This window comes from Falco punctatus (genome assembly GCF_963210335.1).
Source record: "Falco punctatus genome assembly, chromosome: 7".
NCBI classification, from domain to species: domain Eukaryota; kingdom Metazoa; phylum Chordata; class Aves; order Falconiformes; family Falconidae; genus Falco; species Falco punctatus.
The window spans coordinates 46,092,129-46,103,888 of record NC_137587.1 but is presented as its reverse complement, the minus strand read 5'-3'; the positions used below and the strand labels follow the sequence as shown (position 1 = coordinate 46,103,888).

General features: G+C 42.7%; 1 protein-coding gene across 1 annotated transcript in view; it reads right to left on the bottom strand.

Moving 5' to 3' along the window:
* The window catches only part of SOS2 (SOS Ras/Rho guanine nucleotide exchange factor 2), a 56,509-nt gene that overhangs the window by 43,328 nt on the left and 1,421 nt on the right, over positions 1-11,760 (bottom strand). The gene's annotated exons all lie outside the window — the stretch shown is intronic.

Here is an 11,760-nt window from a genome sequence, read left to right as displayed (position 1 = left end):
AGAAAGAGAGATGAAATACTGACAACAGAGAGGGAAACCTAAGGAAAAGTGTGAGTCAAAATTCAGGAGTGTCAAGACTAGGAAACACTCTGTGAGAAAAGCTGCCTTCCACCTCCCTCTAACACAAGGCAGGATAATGCCTTTTACCTCGCTTCACCAAGATTAATCACAGCTTTTGTTTCCAAGGCTAAGCTAGACCAGACAACCTGAAACAGGCTACCTCAGCATCTGCCCGCACAAGCTAAAGGGCCACAGTTAACTTGTCCTGGTTCAGCATGGCTGTCTTCCTACTGAAAATTCCCCCAAACCCAACAATAACCCCATCTTACACAACAAGAGGCACTCAAGAGTTAAGCCTATATACTCAGTTTTCCCTGGCAGCCTCTCAATCAGGAAAGCACTAACTAGATCTTAAAACTATAGCCAAAAGATTCATAAGTAATACAATCCAGGGAAATTCCCTATTCTCCCCATACAAATTAGATGTTAATCACCTCAAAAAAAGTAACCTTACATACTTACATCGGTATTCTGTACGTGGTTTCAAACACAAGACCAACGGATTGGTAGTTTCTCAGGGGAAGACAGTATCTTTGGGTCAAATTCTGATCCTCTGAAATACAGGCACTCCTCCCTCCAAAGAAAACTCCTGGGGGCTCTGAGGGCTTCCTCTAAATTAACTAACTAATAATTTCATAGCAGTACCTTGGGGCACTCAATTTGCAGCCCTGCAAGCTTTGTAAATCATGCAAAAACAAGACCAACAAGGAAGTCAGGTGTCTGGCCGGCTTCCTTCCCTGCCTGCCACCAAGGAAGGTGGGCAGAGCTGCCCAGGAGCCAGAGCCACTGCAAAGAGCCGCCTGTTGCTCCACCTTCGGCTGTGCCAAGGCCTGGAAGAATTGGGGGAGCAGCACCGCTCTTTGCCCCCACAGCTCCACATGAGGGGAGAGGAAGAGGCAGTATGATCAACAGGTAGGGAGAAGAAGCGGAGATCCACAGAGGGGACTGCTAGAAGGGGCTGCTGCCATATGCCGTCAACATCCTAGAAGCAGAGATGATTACCTGGATGGAGAAGGCTACCAATACTCTGATCAAAGACAGGAGCGCAGACAGGGACACACGTACTGATGACGGGAATCCAAATGCTCAGGGGAGTGGAAAGGGGCACACACACTGAAAATATGAAAACATCCACTGATGCTGATTGTGTTGGAGTTGATAATTAAGGTATCACACAGTGGTGGTGAAGAGAGACTGCCAGTCATGGGGACTCCTACGCAATACCCAGGGGGAGATGCCCTCCAGACAACACCACTAATTTCTAGTGCTTGATCCTGCACTGGCATCCTTTCTCAAAAAGCACCGGTGAAGAAACAGATTAATAAAGCTGTTGTACACCAAGAGAGAAGGGCATACACATTCTGCTTCTAATCCAGCTGGTCAGTTTTGCTACGGAGTTTTTGTACAGCCCTGTAAGTACCATTCAGTTTTCTGCACCTCAAACACAAATATTTCTCTGCTTCATACAACCACTGCACAGCTGACATGTACAAAAGATCGTGTACTAGTGAAAGAAACAAAACCCCCAAAAAAGTCTAAACCACTCTTTGAAAACACTTACTTAAGACTGCAGGTTTTCAACAATAGTCAGTGCATTTCATGTTCTTCCTGAACATGAGAGTTTAATTCACAAAACAATGGAAAACCAGGAAGTGCTGAGTTAAGGTCCCACCACATATCTCCTCTACGAGCACTACTACAGCAACAGCATTAGCTAGCTAACTGGAAATGCCATGAATTTATATGTCCTCACCAATGAACCCTTCATGACGATCCACAGAAATGACAAGAACAGGAACTGTAAAAAGATGGGCTGGAGCCCCTCTGCTGTGGAGACAGGCTGGGAAAGCTGGGGCTGTCCAGCCTGGAGAAGAGAAGGCTGCGGGGGGACCTGACAGCACCTGCCAGTGCCCAAAGGTGCCGACAGGGAAGCTGGGGGGGGCTTCTTACAGGGGCATGGAGCGATAGGACAAAGGGGAACGGCTTTAAACTGAAAGAGGGGAGATGTAGATGAGACATTGGGAAGAAATTGTTCCCCGTGAGGGCGGCGAGGCGCTGGCCCAGGCTGCCCAGAGCAGCTGTGGGTGCCCCATCCCTGGCAGTGCCCAAGGCCAGGCTGGATGGGGCTGGGGGCAGCCTGGGCTGGGAGGGGGGGGTCCCTGCCCAGGGCAGGGGGGTGGGAACTGGGTGTTCGTTAAGGTCCCTTTCCACCCAAACCATTCTGTGATTCTATGATTAAAATGGGAAAGGGAAGCCACACTCCCCTTAAGAGAAGCGAGGGGAACTCCCATTTACTGTATCAGATCACAGCCATTCTCCTCCTGTCACGAGGGTCACTCATTTTAAAAACAGACATCAGTGCCACAAAGAAAATTGTAACTAACTTCAGTTCACAGGTCTAAACAGCTCATGCCACACTCTCCTTAGCATTCTCAAGAGCACAGGGATATCTAACAAGACTGAGGAGAAGCACACAGCCCTCTCCAAACACTGGCAGAGAATCTCAGCTTCATACAATGAACACAAACATAAGTACTGGAGACAATTTTGCTTTGAAAGGAGAAAAAAACGACAACAAAGCCCAACATTTCTTGGTTGAGACAGCTCTTCCCAGAGGATTTAGAAATGAGCTTCCATTTGAAATGATACTGCCTGCAGCATTGTAGAAAGGTCCCAGAAGTACTCATGCATTCCCTGGCTTCAAGAGAAGTTATTTTGACATAACTGCTGTTACTGAGAAAAAACAATTTCATAGCAAGACACACTGTTTTCCACAGCAAAACAAAAAGACACTTATAAAAGCCATGTGCTGCCTGATCAAATCAGATGCTGCTGTATCAAGGACAGAACACTTAATCTTTACAGTATACACTTGAACCCTGACTGAAAGGACTGGCAAGGCAAGGAGAGACTGATAAAACACTGAACTTATGACAAAAAGCAGGAGGAGTTAGCAGGACGTGTTTCTTACAGAAAGGACATTCACTGCTTCCAGCTTCAGCCTGAAATACTTGAGCACACCTGTATCAGGTGGCATGGAACGATACACCATAGCTAACATGGGGCTAAATTTTGATCCGACCTGTAACTGCTTCCTTTAGCCGTCAAAAATCTTTAAACTCACGATGTGTTGCCCGGAACAGCAAGAGCTCTGCTGCAAGAACTCTGAGCAGAAGGTATCACAGAAGCCAAATTATTTTTAAGCTATTTTATCCCCAAAACAACCAAAGCGAAGTGCTTGAAGTCATTAAAAAGGGAGATTAAGATTAGCAGTCCTATTTTTCACTGTGTCACTCAGAGTATTCTGCTCTGTGCTCTATTCTTTCACAAGCTATTCCAAGGAACACAAATGAAGTACCAGGTATGAGTCCCACAAGCATGGCACTTAAATATGGCCTTCAGGCCTTTTGGGGGACATGCTTTTATCTTAGATGGGAGTTCCTAAACTGCTCCTTCTCTTGCTCCTCTTCTCTACTTTTCCCTACTCTTCCACCCCTCCAACACGTGCATATTTGATGAAAATCCAACAGCAGTTTCACAGGAGTCTCTCCAGCCGATGGCTGTAGCTTTCAGCAGATTTGGCAGGGCTCTCCAAGAGCCTGACTGCACCTATACAAGCACTGGCTCAACAGGAGACTGAAGAACCCCTTAAAGAGAAACTGAGATCTTTCCCTCGGTTCCTTCTGAAAGGCAGGTCCTGCACCATGTCACAAAAGCTTCTAGAGAAAACAGGCAGCTGCAGAGATGAAGTCAAGCTCAAAATTCCTTCCCAGTGAGATGTTAATAGTCCTCAGAGGCCCCAGGATGAAGTCTGTTAAGAAAAGATGAGGATGAAAACTGTTCAAGGAGATAAAGAGTATTACAACTGAACCCAAACTGATCTTATTTTTTAGATCTAATACAATGGCAGGCTTAATTCTGAACCACAGGAGTTCTGGCATGCGGCCTGTATCTCAATAATATCTGGACTTGGGGAAATTCAGAAGCCCAGAGTATAAAAGCAGTGGTCAGTGTTGCATGTGAAACAACAAAAAGCTGAGAAAAAAAAAATACTAGAGTCAAAACTGCAATTAACTTCTCAGCCTGTGCTGATGAGCCAAACCAGCAGTTTGGCTATACTGTCTAAATATACTTTTACATAATACATGTATTTTGGTGGCAAAAACACATTCAGAAAGCTCCAGTTGTTCCACAGTAAGCACATGCGCTGTGTGAGATTGTTCATTAGAAAAAAATAATAAAAACCCAGAAAATTCTCAAACCCATGCCATGCACACTGAGTCTCTAGCCAACATATACCAGCAGAAACATATGAATTCATATTCCTGAAAGACTGCAACATCCCACTTCAAAAGAGAATTCCAATTTTACCTGAGATTTCAGAACTGTAAGTTTCTAATTTAAAAAAAGTCACTGTAAGATCTGTGAGCTTGATAATAGAACATTTCTAAGCTTACCATGCAAACAGGATAGCTTAATAAAGTGCATGTTAAATTTCTAAACTGTTTGTAACAGAAACTACTCATTCCCCTTTTCCCACAGAGACTGATTTCAACTTAGAAATGATTTATGTTTTACTTGTCTCATAAAAACACAGTGATAGTAGATCAGCGGACAAGTAAAACTTTGCAAGACTGTTTGTTTACTTGAGGAACCAAGCATATAAATTTGGGAGCAATAAAAATAATTAGAACATAAAAGTTAAATATTTACTATCACGGGCTGGCTACGGTCTTGCCAACACTTGTCAGTATTTCCATATACTGTGTCCCAGGTGATGAAAATACACTGCTGACAAAGAACGCAGCACTGGGCTTGCCCTGTACCAAGATGGTGAAAGCCAGGAAGAAAGAAAAAAATCAAACCAACAAACGTCTGGTTTTAGGTTGGGGGTTTGTTCCTTCTTATCTTTTCTCTTCTAAAGATAACACTGCCCATTAGAAACAGAAAACATCTGCTCCAGAGGCATTTTTCATCCCTCAGCTAGATGATGCTCCAGAGGAAGAAGAGGGGAACCAGATGTACTAACTTCAAGGCCTGTGATGCTCTTATTCAGTGAAAGATGACAGCATTGATATTGCCAATTTTCAAGCACAATTACAGCATAATTCTTTAGAAAGAACCACAAAAAATGAAATACTTGAAGAGATACCCCAAATAAAAATATATCAACAACTTTTAAAAAATAACTGCACTGACTTCTAACTTTATTTCCAGTACAGCCATTTCGAGATGGCCAGTTTTTCTTAAACTAATAAATGCCGATAAAGGAAGAGCATGAAGTACTCTCTTGAGCAAAACAGAACTTAACAATGTATCTACATAGAGCATTTTAGCTTTTACACTGCAATTCCAAACATTCGCTGCATTGTTGGTAAAATAAAAGTATTCCTGTGAAGCAGTAACAGAGCTACGTCAGCTGTCTGACCTCCAAAGCTGCTGTTAAGCGACTGTGCACGGGGTAATTAAACAGTCATCTTACACCACCACTTCAGTGTAAACGTAATTTTTCTTCCCATCTTTGGCTATTTAACAACTACTGTCCTCTAGTATATTCTAGTTGAGGGGAGGGTGAATTAAAGGAAATTCACTATGGAGGATGAATTAAAGGAGATTGATGACAAAGGGTGCAGACAGGGATTTGTGTTCTGGAACAGCATCAAAGATGGTCCTAAGATCTACTGGACTGAAAAACCACACTGGTAACGGCACAAACGCTACTAAGCTGATGCACGGTTGGTTGATAAATTGTAAACCAAATGCAGACCACCTCTCCTCCCATCTTTTTCTGTAATAAGCTGTAGCACGTAATTCACCTCAATGGCACGTGGTGGAAGGTGCTGGCGGATCGCTGAGACAGCAGCACTGATTTCAGGCTTCTGCTAATTACTGCACAGATGGGTTTCCTCAAAGAGCCGCCCGCTGGTAATTTCTCCTGCTGGCACTTCCCTACCACCCCTCACTTCTGCTGTACATACTCTCATCTGCATTTCATATTTGGTTTCTCACAACATCTTCACACCCTTTGCTTTTCTACCCGAACACACAAAATCTCATTTCTCCAGTTGATCGTTTCCTTTCATAGAGTCAAGGAGAAACCAGTATGTATGTTTACATACACACAAACATATATTTTAATCTTAAAAAGAGATGGAAAATTAAGTATTAGGATTTTATCCATTCATTTAAAGTGCCTCGTTTAAATTGAGATAAACCCTGAACGAGCTAGGCACAGCCTCTGCCCTGCGATATGGAAGGAAAACACCATGGCCAGTGTGGAGGTCACTGTGCACATGTCTTATTTTAATGCTAACAGCTTTTCATTCGCCCCCAATCCTTCAACACATCGCTTCCCAGATCTGTGAGCTGCTCCGGGCTCTGAACCCAGCACCCCCCCTCTCCCCACCTTCTACATCACACCCTTCCCAAGAACCACCCCTCATTCAGGTAGACTGAAATTATTCACGCAAGCCAGTAACTTTTCACTGAGGTCTTCAGAAGATGTAAAAATAAAACCTGATTTGTATTTTAAGTGAACAGATGCAGAGGTGCAGTTAAGAACAAATGCTGAAAAGCAAAGATACATACTACTTGAAAGGAGGAAAAAAAGCTGAAGCCTTAAATTTGGGGACAGTGAAGACTGTCAGAGTCGTTTCTTTGTGAACCAGGCGGTCATTGAAATGACATTCAAAAATGAGGCAGAATAAAGAAGCCATAAACACGGGAAAGAAAGATGTCCTCAGCACGTTTCTGTACATGACTAACCTGCTGAACTCAAGGAATGGCAGCACACCACCCGTCTGAAAGCCTGGCAGAAAGGCAACTGGTGAGGTAATTAGAAAAGCAAATAACAGACTCAACAGCTTCTCCGGAGGAGATTAGATAATGCTTGTGCTGTGCACAGAGGAAAAGAGAGGTGAAAAACCAGGGAGAGCGGGAGAGGTGGGGGGAGAGAAGACAGAAGAACACGGCCAGAGGTGAGGTGGTCCAAGTGGAAGAACACGCAGGACACAAGCAGCACCCACTGCCCAGCTCTCCCAGCGCCTGGCTTACGCCACACACAAAGGGCACGGCGACCACACGCGATGGGGATAAAGGCACAAGAGCAAGGTGACTCAAAACGGTTCAGTTTGTTTTCCCTTCCTGTGACTAGTTAGCCTGGCAAGTCTTTAAGACAACGCAAATGCTGATTTCCATGTTCCATTTTAACAGTGTCGGTAGGAAGTGTTTCTTCTGCTGCTGCTGCCAAATGCAATCACACCGCTCCTACTCCTTTAAGCACATCGGATCCAAAAACTACCTTCATTTCATGCCAGTGACTGAGAAAACCCTCCTACCACCATTTGCCAACTGCAGATTCCAGTGACAGTAGTTAAACAGTGTAAAATAATTTAAAAATAATTAAAAAGGCATGAAAAACCCTAGGATTTAAGTAAAAGGACTAGTCCCCTTTGGTTCCAAATTTTATTTACGACTGTGGATACGTAAGAACAAAAAAAAAAAAGCTGGTCTACTTGCAATAAAGGACTAAACCCAACCTGTAATGATACTCAACTGCTACTGGAAATAAAAAAAAGCTCTGGAGGAATTACCCTATTGTTTACAGAAGGTTCGGCAGCAGCCGCTTCACAGGGACTTGCTGTTCCTTTCTACACCTTCAGCCACCCCTCGACTGCAAGCACAGTGCTGTGAGGCAACAACTGGTTCTGTGCTTCAGACTTGTAGGGGTCTATCTATTTCACAGGTAATTAAGCATCACCAGCGCTTGCCTTACCTGCCATTCTCCCAAGCTGAGGCATTCACACCTTTGTGGCAACTGCAAATCTGCAAAGGTCCAGGCTTCAGTGCTCAAATATTTACCAGAAGCTAAATGACCTAACAGATTTCAAAACTAAACATAACTTATTTTAAAACAGTGTAACAAGCAACTTTGCAGTTGAAATTATAATGCATTAAATAATAATGCATGCTAATGAAATTAGAACATATTAAATAATAATCTATTATAATGACAGTGTAATACATTAAATCATTCAACCCAAGGGGGCCTGATCCTGCAATGGAAAACACACAGCGAACGGCCCTTGACAGAGCAGTAAAGGAACGGGGCAGCCCCTGCGCAATCCCTACGGCCGACCAAAACCCCAACCATGCGACCCTGCACGACAGCTCTGTCATTACACATTAACTCCCATATGTTTTAAAACAGAAAAGCACTGAATTAACGTAAACTTCAAAAGTGTCCTCAAAATGGTCTTTTATATTTCTGTATGCAACATTTGCTAAGAATAAACCCTTTAGTCATGCTCTAGAAATTTGATGAGTAGTCCAAAGCAATAGTGGAATTGTTTCAGAAAATGCAAATAGTGCACAGTGCCATGATCACACCAGCATGTGTAGCGCCTGCAGAACTGTATTAACTGCTTGACAGTCTCTCTTTGTAGATAATGGAGAAAAGCAAAACAACAATACCTATGAGATGCCTGTGAATTTACTTTAGAAAAGCCAAAGAACAAAGCAACTGAATACACAGCCCTTGTTTACAGATACAATTCTTTAATTGGCCAGTGGATTTTTAAGAACACGCAGAAATGATCACGCAAGCTAAGAACACAGAAGAATATTTTAGGGCATATAAATCCATATACATGTCCAACAAATATTGTGCACTATTTTCAAAAATACACCCTAGTTCTATGGAGTTACCCATTTCATTTTGAAAACTTGTTCCGTTCATTGCAGGTAGCAATGGAAGATATTTGGTATTAATGAAGTTTATGCATTTCTTTAATGAAGAAATTACAATGCCAAAAAAACTTCTTCTACAATGCACGCCCAGTACATTAAAACTGGGACCTCCAGTGTGCTGGTGGGATTTACACACTCAGCTGTCACCACCGAGATTCACGCACGGTTTTCTTGGGCTCCCCTGTAATCCCAGTCTCAGCCTGCAAGACCAATTCAGTTCTGGAAAGTTTCATCTGGAGGAAAGTTGACAGCCTGCAAGAACAAACTTTGGCACCAGATCTGTGCTAGGAAACCCAGTTACAACACTGAAATGCCAGTTTTAGAAACAGGTTTCATAATTTGACATCTTTCCCCTAAAGGCCGTTGGGCCAGAACAGCTGAAAACCAAACAAATCAGAACAACCCCAAACAACAAACACCTGCAGAAATGAAAAAGGGGGAGAGTGCCAACTCCCAGCACCACCTTCCCCTTCAGCACCCACCCACCAGAGAAGAAAATCCCCTTCCACGGAGGGTCCTGGTTTCCTCAGGGAGGGCTGTGGCCAGCTGTGGAAGGGGGAGCAGAAAAGCCCCTCACTCACAGCCTGGCAAAACAGCACTGCCCCATCGAGCACCAGCTCGAACGACGCTGCCAGCATCAACATCCCAAGGATTCAAACCCAACCAACCCTGCCAGCGGGGCATTTGAATTGCATGTGATTTCTGCTGGAACCGCTGCCTGCATGCTTCGAGAATTATTCAAGGAGACATTGTGATCCTTTACTAACTGAAGTCAGCTCCCAGATTAAAAACCTTTACAAAGCTTAGACCCCTAGATCTGTGTGAAGTGATTTACTTGCTACAAGTAGCGGTTCAAGTACCTGTAAAGTAAGCGACCAGATAAAAATACTGTTTTCTTCCAACTCATTTACTTTGACAGAACTTCTGTAACGAGTTACATTATACTCACTTGCTACTTAGGTTTCCCACACAGTGACAGAAGAAAGTGTTTTAGAATAAGGATACCCTTGTCATCTGCCAGCTGGAAGAGAGACCATACATGAAACCGCTTTAAAATTTTCAACTTACTAGATTACAAAGTGTCAGTGCTAAGGATATGGTGATATAAATATATTAAAAAACTATTCTAAAATCTGCTTTAACGACGTCTTGCTGTTTTAACTTTTTTTCCCTGAAAGACTCACACTGGTAGGTACAATTTACCACTCTACCAACCTTAAAGATGTATGACCACTTAAACATGCACAGAACATTTTTCAAAAGACAGATTCTCGCTTTTTTCCACATATTAAAGTAAGAACTGATGCATTTTACCATTCTTTCCCCACTCATGATTTGTTAACTGTATAGAATTAAAGTAAATGCAAGGGTTTAAAAGCGGTTTGATAAAAAGAAGTGACCTTAAGCTTGCTGAATACATAATGACAAGAGACTGGAGCTCTTCAAAGCATGTTAGGGACTTAAAAGTCAAGAAGCCAGAAAATACTGTTCGTTATTAGTGAACTGTGCTGGGTTGTTACCCGGCTCCGCATCTCTCTCAACTTAAGATTTCTCCCACCTTAACGTACACAAGGAAAACCAAAACCTTTCCTCTTTTTCTACTACCAGTTTCTCTTCTTCAAAAAGTGTTCATTAAAAGGAAAAGTTTTCAAGAATGAGAAACAGAACACTGTTTCCTCACTTGCAGCGTAGGCTACTGTGATGAAAACCCAGCTTACAAGTTCAAAAACTTCCAGGCATTTAACTGAGAAGTTTCTGAAGCTCAGGCTTTCTTTAAAATTTTCACCACAAAAGCAACCTGCTGGAAAAGATCGTATCTGAACTGGCTGACAAGCAGACTCTTAAACCTCTGCAGAATGAAACTGCAAACTATCTAAAATGTTACCACAGTTTTCAGGAGTTCTGAAACACAAAACCTGGTGCTTTGGTGCACACTTTGGATTCAGCGCCGCACTTTTCAGCTCTCCTATAAATAACGGAAATGCTCTCATCTCATTATCGAAGTGAAAATGCAAGATGTAAACAAAACAACCCATAAATTTTCCAAAAAGTTCTGGTTTAAGAATCTCCAGTGTTCTTATTAGGGCATTTGATCTTTGAAAGAATATATTAAAACTGACAGCGTCTCCCTAATAGCCTGACCGCAATAACTGGAACAATGATACAATTTTGTTTTGACTCACTGATACTGTGTGTTCATAAAAGAAATGCACACTACAGTAAGATTGCTTCATGCTGAAGGGTGGGTACTGCAGACAAGGAACTTTCCCAGGAAGAAAAAAACCCTGTCTATAAGCAACTACAACTTTTTACAAGCAGTCACTGGTATCAAGACTTATTTCCTCTGGTTTAGAAAGTCTAAGTTCCTGCTCTGTTTCTTTTCATCAAAACCAAACATACAGAGATGGTAAGAATCGGTAAGAGCAACATTAATCCACCAACTTTTACACTATTTGTATTTTAGAATGATGAAGACATCTTTAAAGTTTTAAAGGAATCCTTTTGGTCACTCTGATAGAGCTATACCTCCCGTTTGGGTGGGTGCTGGTTGCTGTTAAGGTGCTGTTTTATGTCAGCCTCCAGTGATGGGGGAAAGAAGCAGCATGGCATCCTCCAAGCTTCCCAAGACACATTGGAAAGCAAATGAGGTGGAAGCGATTCAAGAGCAGGAAACCCAGGATTCTCCTCCAGACAGGCGATGAGTGGGTTTTACGCTAGCCACAAGACTACTGGGCTGCCTTCAGCGGCTTTTAATACAAGTGACACAGGGACCCCCGTGAGAAATGCAAATCTTTGATCTTTTTTATTATTTAAAGAAAGGAGAGAGAGAATTGTTAGCCCCCCACCATCGCTACATCTATTCTTGGGGGGGAAAAAAAAAAAAAAAAAAAAAAAAGAGACAAGACACCACTCCTGAGTGCCCGCATTACCTGTACCACAGCACTGCCCAGC